This window comes from Cibotium barometz, chromosome 40 (assembly GCF_041138505.1).
Source record: "Cibotium barometz isolate CiBa-2024 chromosome 40, ASM4113850v1, whole genome shotgun sequence".
NCBI lineage: Eukaryota > Viridiplantae > Streptophyta > Polypodiopsida > Cyatheales > Cibotiaceae > Cibotium > Cibotium barometz.
In genome coordinates this window covers 38,224,674-38,238,901 of record NC_141085.1, presented here as the reverse complement: position 1 = coordinate 38,238,901, position 14,228 = coordinate 38,224,674, and the positions used below count along the sequence as shown (strand labels likewise).

General features: G+C 35.8%; 1 pseudogene; it reads right to left on the bottom strand.

The window, feature by feature from the left end:
- Positions 1-12,032: 12,032 nt before the first annotated feature.
- Positions 12,033-13,679, bottom strand: LOC147615478 (uncharacterized; annotated as a pseudogene).
- Positions 13,680-14,228: the final 549 nt, after the last annotated feature.

Sequence of the window (14,228 nt, the reverse complement as noted above, 5' to 3'; positions counted from 1 at the left end):
ATAAGATGTGCATGAGATGTGATAGGATGTGATAAGATGTGTATGAGATGTGCTAGGATGTGATAAGACGTGTATGAGAAGTGATAGGATGTGATAAGATGCATATGAGATGTAATAGAATGTGATAAGAGGTGTATGAGATGTGATAGGATGTGATAAGATGCATATGGAAAGTGATAGGATGTGATAAGATGTGTATGAGAAGTGATAGGATGTGATAAGATGCATATGGGATGAGTTAGGATGTGATAAGATGAGTTAGGATGTGATAAGATGTGTATGGGATGAGGTAAGAAGTGTATCTGAGATGGGATAAGATGTATATGGGTTGTGATAGGGCGAGAATGGATGTGATGTAAAAGAATAGATGTGAAGGCGTATGTGGTTATATGAATGGGAATGTAGAAATGGATGTATGAATATGGATGTGTATGTATGGAAGTGGATGTATGAATGTAGATATGGAATGTGGATAAGGATATGGATGTAAGAATGTGGATGTATGTGAATGTCAATGTGGATGTGTGAATATGGATATGGATGATGTATGAATGTGAACGCGGATGTGAATGTATGATATAGATGTATGGATGTGGATATGGATGTGGATGTATGGATGTAGATGTATGGATGTAGATGTGAATGTGAATGTGGATGTGGATGTATGAATGTGGATGTAGATGTGAAAATGGATGTATGGATGTAGATGTGGATGTGGATGTATGAATGCAGATGTGGATGTATAAATGTAGATATGGAATGTGGATAAGGATATGGATGTGGATATGGATGTAAGAATGTGGATGTATGTAAATGTGAATGTGGATGTGTGAATGTGGATATGGATGTGGATATGGATGTATGGATGTGGATGTATGAATGTGAATGCGGATGTGAATGTATGATATAGATGTATGGATGTGGATGTATGGATGTAGATGTGAATGTGGATGTATGAATGTGGATGTAGATGTGAAAATAGATGTATGGATGTAGATGTGGATGTGGATGTGGATGTGGATGTGGATGTATGAATATGGATATGAAAATGGATATATGGATGTGGATGTGGATGTGGATGCATGAATGTGAATGGGGATGTGGATGTGGATGTATGAATATAGATGTGGATGTATGGATGTGGATATGGATGTGTATGTATGAATGTAGATATGAATATGGATGTAAGAATGTGGATGTAGATGTGAAAATGGATGTATGGATGTAGATGTGAATGTGGATGTATGAATGTGGCTGTGGATGTGGATGTATGAATGTGGATGTATGAATGTGGATGTGAAAATGGTTGTATGGATGTAGATGTGAATGTGGATGTACGAATGTGGATGTGTATGTGGAATAATGAATGCAAAAATGTATGTGAATGGATATGAAGTCGATATGAGCGAATGGATGAGATGAGATGTCATGTGAGTTAGAATGTGAATGAATAATATAAGATGTGAACAAATGAGATGTAATGAGAAATGGATGTGATGAGACGTAATGTAAATTAAGAAAGATAGGAATGGATGTTATGTGAAGTGAATGAATCTGATGTATCTGGTCAAGAATGGATACACATATGATTTGGAATTAGGTTAAGTAATATGGATTGATGTGGAACAATCTGGAAAGACGTGAGTTCATTATAGAAACTGTATTTATGACCTGTTTGTAAATGACTGTTTTATGTCAAGAATGTTGGGGAAGCATTTTGACCCTCTTGTGATTAAGGTCGTGGAGACCTAACTGATAAAGTTGTAACTGCTATGACGGAGAGTCAATGGAGGACGTCTCGCGTAGCAAGGTCGGTCGAGGTCTTGACCAGCCTCGGTTCGATTTAAATAGTGAGCTTCCGGTACTGTGGATGAGGGACCAAGGAAGTGGCCTATGAGTGAAGCGCTAGGTGACCTGCGAAGGATCCTAGAGGGTGCTGACCATACGGTGCTCGGGATCTGGGTCATCGAAGATACCCACACGTGCATCGTCGAAGATACCCACACGTGCGTCGTGGAAGATATTGGAACAAGGAGTAAGAGTTGTTTTCTAAAACCGAGTATGGATCTGGTTGATTAACCTTGCTGGTCCTCAACTGATGAGTCCATAGCTCTCTTATATGGATCTGTTGGTTGATCTTGCTGATCTTCAACGAGAATTCCATCTTGATTTTTATAAGTGATTATCTGTTGGGTACTATGAGCTAGGAACTATTGAAAAGGCCCCTGACTGAGCAGGTGGTGAGTGTTGTGGTTGCCAATGATGCCATAGATACTCCGATGAAGGAATGACTGGAAATTAAAATTCAACTGGATACTTGGAAGTTTATGATCACTAACACTATGATTTCATTAAATGACTGAATTAAATACATTAAATCTAGGAAAAAGGCAATTTCATATTGGGTGTGTAAGTGGTGTGACTGGAGTTAAATTTGCTTGAAAATCCAGCTAGGGGGCCTGGGAACTCTTTTCCCTAGTACCCGGGACAAAACCTAACCAAATTCCTAATTGGATCCCATCACTACAGTGGTTGGGCGGTTGGCTAATCCATGGGACTGCTGGATGGGGTTAGGCTGGACTGATGGATCTGTAAATCGAGACTCAATTTCTGTTTAGTTCGATAGATGAAGTAAATCCCGGACAAAAATTGTTCTATGGAAAAGAATCAACGGCTGTGCCTCTCAATGAGGAAAAAAGCGTTGGTCTCTATGATCCAAGTACAGTCTTTTTAGTTGATCTGACTATGGGACTTACGGGTTCGGTCAGATGAGCTTAGTTAGTTAAGGCTTTTGACTACATTAGGGAAAAGTTATCCTGGTGGAATCGCCCGTGCTTTCCGAGCAAGAGAAGTTTTTCCGAGTTCGGTTTGGAAGAATCGAGGAATTAGTCACCTGTCCTCCGGATATCCATGGGCGAGGCCCCGAGTGTGGGACCCTACCCCGTGCAAGATGTGCTACTTCCGCTGCTAGCACCCCGAATCTGTTGCGCGATGGGGATAGGGATCTTACAGTTGGTATCAGAGCAAGGTTTGGCTAATGAGGATCAACCGAGAAGCCAAATATGTCAAAAATTTATCAAGAAGCACTTAAAGGTTGTAATTGTGTGATAAAATTCATACAATTTGATATTCAAACTGAAATTCGTAAATTGGTAATTGGGTCTTCAGAAGGAAGTACCGCAATTATATGGAATCCCTGACTTGCTTGAGGCCTAGACATGATGGTATTTACCTTATAGTTCCAAGAATCATGACTACCCGTTTATACCGAGGGTATAACTGCAGCTCTTTACTGGCAGTATATACGAGTAAATCTAAGACTTGAAATTATAAGCATTAATGCTATCCAGATGATGAATTCGAATGTGGTTGATATGATTTTTAAATTCTGGTTGTGAACTGATGAGTTGATTAAATTGGATTCTGATTGAAAAATGATGATTCTTGAAATTTGGTTGAAATGTAATAAGCTGAGCAAAACCACAATGAGGATGAATGTGACGAGTCCTTGTGATGATGTTCATAACTAGAATGATGTTAATAACTCCAGCGAATCACTATGAGATTAGTGGATTGTGCTGGCAGATTGCTGCTGTTAACACTTGACCCAGTGGATCAAGTTAAAGGAGGTCAAATTAAAATCTGCATAAATGAAAAATTTCCATGAACGACTATTCAGATAGAAATTTCGGTCTAATTCCAGACCATTATTGTGATAAGGAATTGAATGTTATGATATCTGAGTGAGTTATTATTTAATAATGAGTTTTATATAAGGGATCTTTTTCCCAGGATTCTATTTGGGTTCACCAAAATATAAGAAACCCATAATCAGTTGGATCTTAAGAAAAAGAATTCTCCTCTAGTTTTGCGAGATGAGGACATCTCGCGTTTTTTAAGTGGGGTATAATGTAAGATTCCTCCCCAGCCTCTCAGGATGTACAGTATCTTCCCCTTTTCAGAAATATCAAAGATCTTGTTTCTACCTGTTTTGGCCTAGAGAGAGAAAATGTTCTAGAGAGAGATTATTTAGATTTTGAATATTTTTGGATAGAAAAATTTCTCATCCTACTAATATAAGTTCCCCTCAAACAGAAGTTCAAAAAGATTTCCAGAAGGTGCATTAGAAATCAAGTATAATCTGCTCAAGAGGCATTATCCTGGAGGATCAAGATTTTTTTGAATTTTTAAATTGAGGTTCCTATGGGCCTATAAGATCAATCCATGTGTGGGGAGGGGATAAATCCAATTTGTAAAAGAAATTACCCAAAAATGAGTAAATGCTATAAGATGAAGAGTTGACTATGTACAAGGGTCATTAGTAAAAAACTATGAGTATTACTAAAAAAATGAGATATTTTGGGTATAATCATTCCATTTTGACACATATGTAAGGAAGGGGAGTCCCTTCAAGGAGGTGCATACTTCACATGCTTGAATGAGTTTTAAACTCAAAAATAATGTGATATTTTTATCTCTCCTCTCTCTTGGGTCAAACCGAATCAAAACCGAATAAAAAAGGAACCAAACTAGGTCCAAATCTAGTCCAAATTCAACCAAACTGAAATCTAAAAAATTCTAGAAATCAGTTGGTCTTGGTTAGAGCCTCCCTCTCCTATAAATAGAACCTAAGTATTTGTAAAAAAATAGGAGAATTATACTATGCCAAAATTATGCTGAAATAATGCTAATTTTTACTATTCTCTAAAATTCTCTCCAAATTGAAAAAATCAGAGCTTCCCTCTTTCTTCAATCTCCATTGGTGACTCCATCAGCACACCAAACCAAATGATTGGTTGGGGGCCTCTACCGTTGAACAAATAATCAAGCAATTTGTAAGGTAAATGGTGAATTTTGATCTTTTCTATAAATTCTCAATGTTTCTCTCTTCTCAACCCCTCTCAAGCTTGAGAAGCTTAATTGGAATGGTTTGAATGCTATTGAAGTTAATTGATGAATGGTAGTAAAGAATTACATAAATTTCCATGTATGTAATTTTAATGGTTTTTATGTAATTTCTCTCTCTCACTCAAAGAATGGTCATTCTCATGACCTATTCTCAATCCAAATGAAGCATTTATGTTTAATTTTAACGGTTTTTATGTAATTTCTCTCTCTCACTCAAAGAATGGTCATTCTCATGACCTATTCTCAATCCAAATGAAGCTTTTCATAAAGCTTTTCCTTAATCCAAGATTAATCTATGCTTGAGGCCAAATTAATGGCTTTTTTCTATGCTTTTAGTTTATGTATTTCATGAATATTGATGATTCAATCCATTATGGGTTAATGATCCAATTAGGGATCATTTTAATCATTCCCTTAATGATAAGATTTATCCTTTGAAATAATTGAGATTTATCAGTCATAGCAGAGGAGCTATGGCAAATATTCTGTAAAAATTACACATAAAATAATTTCATTCAAAGCATGAAAAGAGGACTTCCTACCATATTCTAGGAATTTTCATCCTAGATTAATTGAAAGAATTTCATTGTAATCATGGAGAAATTGATTTTTATGTTATGCATAATTGATGAATTAAGAAAAAGAGGATTTCTAGTAATTAAATTTTATGTTAAAAAGAGTAATCCCCATCGTATGAGTATTCTTAAAGGGTTATTTTCATTCTAGACATAGAAAAATGTATACTAGAAATATTTATTTATAAAAGTGTGATTTTCATCATAATTGATTTTTATGCATAAGTATATGCATAAAAGAATTTTATTTATATTAAAAGTGTGATTCTAAAGGATTTTATGCATAAATTAGATGCATAAAAGAAATTCTTTTATATTAAAAGAATGATTTTCATCATAAATGATTTGTATGCATAAACATATGCATAAAAGATTTTTTTATATTAAAAGTGAGATTTTCATCATAATTGGATTTTACACATAAATTAGATGCATAAGAGAAATTCTTTTATTCTAAAAGTGTAATTCCTACTAAATTGGATTTATGCATGGAAAGATGCATAAAGAAATTATTTTAACCCAAAAGTGGTATTCTCATCAATTTTGATTTTATGCATAGAAAGATGCATAAAGAATTTTATTTTTAATTCAAAAGAGTTATTCTTATCAATTTTGATTTTATGCATAGAAAGATGCATAAAGAATTTTATTTTTAATTCAAAAGAGTTATTCTTATCAATTTTGATTTTATGCATAGAAAGATGCATAAAGAATTTTATTTTTAATTCAAAAGAGTTATTCTTATCAATTTTGATTTTATGCATAGATAGATGCATAAAAGATTTATTCTAAAAGTGTTAATTTCATTAAGATGGAAATTTATGCATAGAAAGATGTATAAAAGATTTACTTGTATTTCAAAAATATTATTCTCATTAAATTAGAATTTATGCATAGTAAAATGCATAAAAGGATTATTATAAAAGTTTTATTCCTATTAAAGTTATCTTTATGCCTAATAAGATGCGTATGGGAAGTGATAGGATGTGATAAGATGTGTATGAGATGTGCTAGGATGTGATAAGATATGTATGAGAAGTGATAGGATGTGATAAGATGCGTATGAGATGTGATAGGATGTGATAAGATGCGTATGAGATGTGCTAAGATGTGATAAGATGTGTATGAGAAGTGATAGGATGTGATAAGATGCGTATGAGATGTGATAGGATGTGATAAGAGGCGTATGAGATGTGATAGGATGTGATAAGATGCGTATGGGAAGTGATAGGATGTGATAAGATGTGTATGAGAAGTGATAGGATGTGATAAGATGTATATGGGATGAGTTAGGATGTGATAAGATGAGTTAGGATGTGATAAGATGTATATGCGATGAGGTAAGAAGTGTATCTGATGGGATACGATGTATATGGGTTGTGATAGGGCAATAAAGGAAATGATGTAAAAGAATAGATGTAAAGGCGTATGTGGTTATATCAATGGGAATGTAGAAATGGATGTATGAATATGGATGTGTATGTATGGAAGTGGATGCATGAATGTAGATGTGGATGTATGAATGTAGACATGGAATGTGGATAAGGATATGGATGTGGATATGGATGTGGATGTATGTGAATGTGAATGTGGATGTATGAATGTGGATATGGATGTGGATATGGATGTATGGATGTGGATGTATGAATGTGAACACGGATGTGAATGTTTGATATAGATGTATGGATGTGGATATAGATGTGGATGTATGGATGTAGATGTGAATGTGGATGTATGAATGTGGATGTAGATGTGAAAATGGATGTATGGATGTAGATGTGGATGTGGATGTATGAATATGGATGTGGAAATGGATGTATGGATGTGGATGTGGATATGGATGCATGAATGTGAATGGGGATGTGGATGTATGGATGTGGATGTGGATGTATGAATATAGATGTGGATGTATGGATGTGGATATGGATGTGTATGTATGAATGTAGATATGAATGTGGATATAAGAATGTGGATGTAGATGTGAAAATGGATATATGGATGTAGATGTGAATGTGGATGTATGAATGTGGATGTGGATGTGGATGTATAAATGTGGATGTGAAAATGGATGTATGGATGTAGATGTGAATGTGGATGTACGAATGTGGATGTGTATGTGGAATAATGAATGCAAAAATGTATGTGAATGGATATGAAGTCGATATGAGTGAATGGATGAGATGAAATGTCATGTGAATCAGAATGTGAATGAATAATATAAGATGTGAACGAATGAGATTTAATGAGAAATGGATGTGATGAGACGTAATGTAAATTAAGAAAGATAGGAATGGATGTTATGTGAAGTGAATGAATCTGATGTGATGGGATGGAAAATGATGTATTTGGTCAAGAATGGATACACATATGATTTGGAATTAGGTTAAGTAATATGGATTGATGTGGAACAATCTGGAAAGACGTGAGTTCATTATAGAAACTATATTTATGACCTGTTTGTAAATGACTGTTTTATGTCAAGAATGCTAGGGAAGCATTTTGATCGTCTTGTGATTAAGGTCGTGGAGACCTAACTGATAAAGTTGTAACTGCTGTGAGATGAAGAGTCAATGGAGGACGTCTCGCGTAGCAAGGTCGGTCGAGGTCTTGACCAGCCTCGGTTCGATTTAAATTGTGAGCTTCCGGTACGGTGGATGAGGGACCAAGGAAGCGGCCTATGAGTGAAGCGCTAGGTGACCTGCGATGCTAGAGGGTGCTGACCATACGGTGCTCGGGCTCTGGGTCGCCGAAGATACCCACACGTGCGTCGTGGAAGATATTGGAACAAGGAGTAAGAGTTGTTTTCTAAAACCGAATATGGATCTGGTTGATTGACCTTGCTGGTCCTCAAACTGCTGAGTCCATAGCTCTCTTATATGGATCTGTTGGTTGATCTTGCTGATCTTCAACGAGGATTCCATCTTGATTTTTATAAGTGATTATCTGTTGGGTACTATGAGCTAGGAAAGGCCCCTGAGTGAACAGGTGGTGAGCGTTCTGGTTGCCAATGATGCCATAGATACTCCGATGAAGGAATGACTGGAAATTAAAATTCAACTGGATACTTGGAAGTTTATGATCATTAACACTATGATTTCATTAAATGACTGAATTAAATACATTGAATCTAGAAAAAAGGCAATTTCATATTGGGTGTGTAAGTGGTGTGACTGGAGTTAAATTCGCTTCTTGAAAATCTAGCTAGGTGGCCTGGGAACTCTTTTCCCTGGTACTAATTGGGACAAAACTTAACCAAATTCCTAATTGGATCCCATCACTACAGAATTCATGTTATCTATTGAACATATATAAATAATTAACTGATATTGTATGTTCATGTTGTTGCTATGGTAGCACCATTATGTCTTATTAATCAATTGACTTATGATGTTTTATTAGGATTTGGCGCATGTGGATCACCAAGCATGATGTATATACGCTCAAGCAGAACTTCATTAGTAGAGAAACTTTCATGGACATCCAATTGTCATGTCACTTTGTGGTTCTTCTCATAAAGATCTTCAAAGAGACAGATATAGTCACTTGGTAGTTCCTTTATCTTCTATAGGATCTGATGCTTGTGAGAATTTCTTTAGTAAAGTAGGTGGAATGGTTAGCAATGAGAGGTGTTATGATGGTTAGCAATGAGAGGTGTTATGATGGTTGTGACTTGTTGAGTAGTGCAGGAGCATTGAATAGAATTTCTTTAGTAAAGTAGGTGGAATGGTTAGCAATGAGAGGTGTTATGATGGTTAGCAATGAGAGGTGTTATGATGGTTGTGACTTGTTGAGTAGTGCAGGAGCATTGAATAGAATTTCAGAGTTTCAAGCAGGTTCAAATCTAAGTTTCTCGGCAGCTCACTCAAAGCAAGAAAACATATGGGTTGATATGAATCATATGCCTGGAATTCCTTTGGCATATTTAAATGACTACACGGTTGTGAGTACTGATGAGCATATTGTATATGCATTAAAGGAGGGTTTAGCAGAAGCAAAGGTCATGTGTCGTGAGCTTGGTATGGAAGGTGAAGCTTCATGGGGTGCCTCATGGGAAGAAAAAGATATCTTAGAGCATCTTGAAAACAATGCACATGACAATCTTGAAGAAGAAGAAGTTTCATTGGATGATTTTGTTGGAGATGTAATCATGGATATAGTATTGGATGTTGATGAAGAGGATACAATTGCACAAAGTGAGCTTCGCCATGTCATGGATTCTATAGTTGACAATGAGGAGAATGTGGTGAGCCAAATATCACCTTTTGTGGAAGTTGATGGGAAGACTTTGTGCAAGAGCACACTTGTGAGCCAATTGAATGGAAATCCTACGTTATCAAAGGATAGATTAACAAGGGTAGGAGTATCTTTCTCATTTGAGATGAAGTCAAAACCTCAAACCAGTACTTGCCTTGGAATAGGATATGATTGTGCGGTTCTATTTGAAGATATTATACTTAGAGATAATACAAAGCTCAAAAGAAAAGGCAAGGTTGCAAATACTAGTCAAGGGGTCAAGAAAGGCATATGGTACCTCGGAAGAGTAATGAGTATGAGAATGAAGCTAGGGAATGGTATGAAAGAGACAAGGGGCCCTTTTGATCTTCTAGATCGTCCTCCAAATGTGGAGATTCATCTAGCATGGTATAAAAAAACCAAAGGAAGTAGATGCTACACATATGATCTTGTTGATAATCAATCAGTGTCCTTGGAATCTATAATTGCTCTGGCAAATTTGAGCTATGATCCAATATCAAAGAAATATCAACTTGATCCCAATGACTATAAGATCTTCAAACGACTATGTAAAAGATACATAAGGTAATTTGAAGCGCATAGAGTAAAATACAAATCTATAATAGTTTTAATGTGTTGTCCTTATGCATTAGTATTAAATTAATAATCTTGTTTTTCTTTGCAGGCTGAAAGCTGCTATGTATACATCATACATGCTACCAAGAAATATCAAGTAACTTTTGTGGTCATCTAGTTATTATGTAATTTGAGTTTTAGAGTCATAAACATTTATGACCATTTTGGGTGTAATTTGAGTTTTAAGGTCATAAACTCTCTCCATCACTCATGTGCACGAAGTAGCTTGCAACCACACTTGGCAATAGCCAGTAGTTTTGGGTCCATCTCAACCACCAATATGCAGTAGAAAAGGCATATGGCTGCATTGGCAATCCTTTGATGGTGAAGAAAAGTATATGTATTGATAATCTTATGGTAATGAAGCAAAGTACATTGTAGCATTACAGTTTTGGAGGTATCTTCAACATGTATTTCATTCAAGGATATCTATGAAGGAAAGTGCTTTTAAATAGATACATGTGATGCTTGTGTTGTTGCTACTCTTTGCTAAGTTCACTCATTCATGTGTACTGTAATTTGTTAGTATTAGGAGTTTCAAGGTACTTGGTAAGAGGTTAAACCCAAGTTTTTCTTAGAGCAAAAAGTTAAATCTTTAATTTTTGTTTGATTTTTTTTTCTTGATTTGTATTAATCATAGTGTGGGAGGGGGGGAGTTGGCACTCTCCCATGGTTTTGGTAGAGAGATTCAACTCCCCTTCTTCCAAAGAGAGCTTGGTGTCCGCTTGGTGTAGTCACTTTAAGTGTAAAGGGGTTCGATTCCCCTACTCTCTCTCCTCAGGTGGTAAGGGGGCACGGGCACTCAAAAACATTGCGACACATACTTCGATGGTATCCAAGTGCCACTACATAAATCGCTTTGTGATATGACCATTTTGATAGTTTTAATTGCTTAGGATAATTCCAACTTTTAAAAAGAAAGTTAGTATATGTTCTATGAAGACTTACATTTAAGAAAGAGGATACATAAAAAGTCATACATGTATATATCTTATAAGCTAAAATAGGGGGATATATTAGTCTTACAAGCTTCATAAATAGGGGTTTTTTTAGAAGTCCTTACACGCAGGTGACATGTCTTCTTTACTATGAGTGAACCCCCCGTGGGATGAGTGCATGTGTTGTGCGTGTTTTGTGTGTGCGTGTGTGTGCATTGTGTTTTTTTTAAAAAAATTAATGTTTTGTTTTGTTTCTTTTTTTGTGCAGGCGCGGGTGGCAGCGCGACGATGAAACTTTTTAAAAATTATTTTGGTTTTGTTGAGTTGATGTGGGCAATAAGCTGGAGTTGGCAGGGGTGGAGTATTGTGGCGCTTGCGTGGAGCCCACACCAACCGAGTTGCAGGCCTATGTCATATAGTTGGCAAGACTGAACGAGAGCACCAGCCTTGTAGCAGCTCTGCTAATGGGGAGCAAATGGTAATGGTTGTGGGGCCCACGATGATGGTGGGGCTCAATGTTCCCCAAAAACCATATTTGATTTGCACCAAAAAAAATCCTCTAACATTACACTTGCAAAAAATATTCTGATTTTCAAGATTTTAAAATTACAAATTTTAATATTCTCAAGAGAAAACCTTTGACTTCTGACATACAACAGCACAAAACCTCTTCACATCTAAAACTAAACTTAAAAAACTCTATATTAACAAATTAAAAATTGCAGAATGATGTAAGAAAAAATCATAGTATCCATCTTGATAATGTTCTACACACTAAAACCTCTTTCGCACACTCCACTACCACTACATTACAACATTACAATTTGAGCTAGAGATAACAATGTAGGATACTTTTGATGCCACACATCATTTGTCCCAATCAAGCACCAAGTTTCCTTGAGTGACTTTCCTTTCCAATCTGATGCACCTTGAATTTTGAACACATAAAACTCTTTTCTTAAGCATCTCTCATCTAACATTGCATTAATATGTGTACCATCTTCAAACGTGACATCATATCCATAATGCAGAACGAAGGCATCCAACTCAACAGCACCATAACTTTTCAACTCTTTGGATGACGGAAATCCAAGAGGAGAGAGAATACTGAAATTTTTCATTATAGAAGAATTAGCAAATCTAGTATTCAAGTAATTCTTAACTTCATTGCAAAATTCCATTTGAAAATCAGGAGCCGCAGCCAAGTCACTGCCAACAGCACATCTCTCAATCCTTACCCCATAATACATATCACCTTTAATTGCCTTACGCATTGTCCACAACCAACCATGCTGGCAACCAAATTCAGGAATGGATGGAAATCCATAACCATAATGACCTTGAAAATTCATATATATATAGCATGGACCAATTAAAAACTCCACATCTAAAAAGGCAATACTAGTAGAAGATATCAAGCTTGGTATGCTTGTCACATCCATAAAACTTTTTTGAAACACTACTGACAAATTAGCCAGGTGATCTAACACATCTGCCAAGAAATGCAACATGTATATAAACTTGAATCCTATACAATCTTTCATTCTCCTCTTTTAGGCATAGGAGAAGTGGCTCAAGTACTTCACATACTTTTACAAGAACTTTATGCCAACTTAACCACCTTAGTTTATGGATTTTCTCCATCTTAAGGTGTGGACAGTCCAATTTAGCTTGCAACTGAGCTTACCTTGCTGAACGTTCAGAGCTCTTCTTAAACAAAGCAGCAATCTCATTTAAGGTTGTATCCATAAAATTAGCATGCAGTTAGTTTTTGAATGCATCAAAAACGCATAAATTTGTTCTATGAGAAACATAATGGATGGCAGTCATGAAAGGACTCCTCTTTTTCATCAAGGCAGCAAGACCATTTGTTACACCTGTTAACCGATGCTCCATTTGAACCAAAACTCACTAGTTTTAATTGATCAAGACCATATTCATCACACAATCCAACCAATGCAGTTTCTAATCCCTTTGCTGAACGATCCATGACCTCAAGCAAACCCACAATAGAAGTTTGCACGTCATTATCATGTATGTAGCTTGCATACACTATAAGATGCTCCATAACAGAAATATCTCTCGATTCATCAACCATGAGTCCAAAGAAAGGAGAAGCCTTCACTTTTTGGATGACAGACTGGCATATCGGTTCACCGATGAATGAGGCAAACAAGGCTGCAACCTTGTCATTTTGATAAAGCTCTTTGGGAAGAACTTGCACACCAAACATAGACATTAGTTCAACAAGGTTTGAAAACTTGTTAAAAGCCAGATTCTCCTTGGCAATGTAGTAGGCACATCGAAACAGATTTAAAACTCCCAAGTCCACATCACCTTGTTGCCACTTTATTCCTTCTTTCAAAGCATTTTTACCACAGTTGGCAGAATAAATTCACACCTGGATTTTCTCATTTTCTGGCATATAGTGCAAAATATACGACCACGTGCAACATCAAAATGCATCCAATCAAAAGGTATATTCCATGCATCATTCCACATACTGCAAGCATTTTTAATTCTCTCTGCTTTTCACACTCTTGGGTGTTACTAGAGACACCTTCAGAATCGTGCAAACTCGAATCTCTTTGCTTTCTAGCTTTCTTTTTGGATTGGGCAACAGAATGTGTGAAGCCAGCCAACACTAATAAAGTTGATTGCTTATGCGCCATTACTATAAAAAAAATCAATTTATAATATGATTTATTAACTGACTAACAACTATTTGACATTTATGAAAAATTTATTCAATATGTCAAAATCACTCTTTTTACACTTAAATTAATTAACTTTTTTAATATTTTAGCTTTATCAAGATAAATCCCAAAAATGAATTTTTTTTTAATATTTTAATTTTATTAAAGATAAATCCCAAAAACTAATTTTTGAATCAACGTTAATACTCTATCAAAAAAGGTATGATCAATAATACTATAAT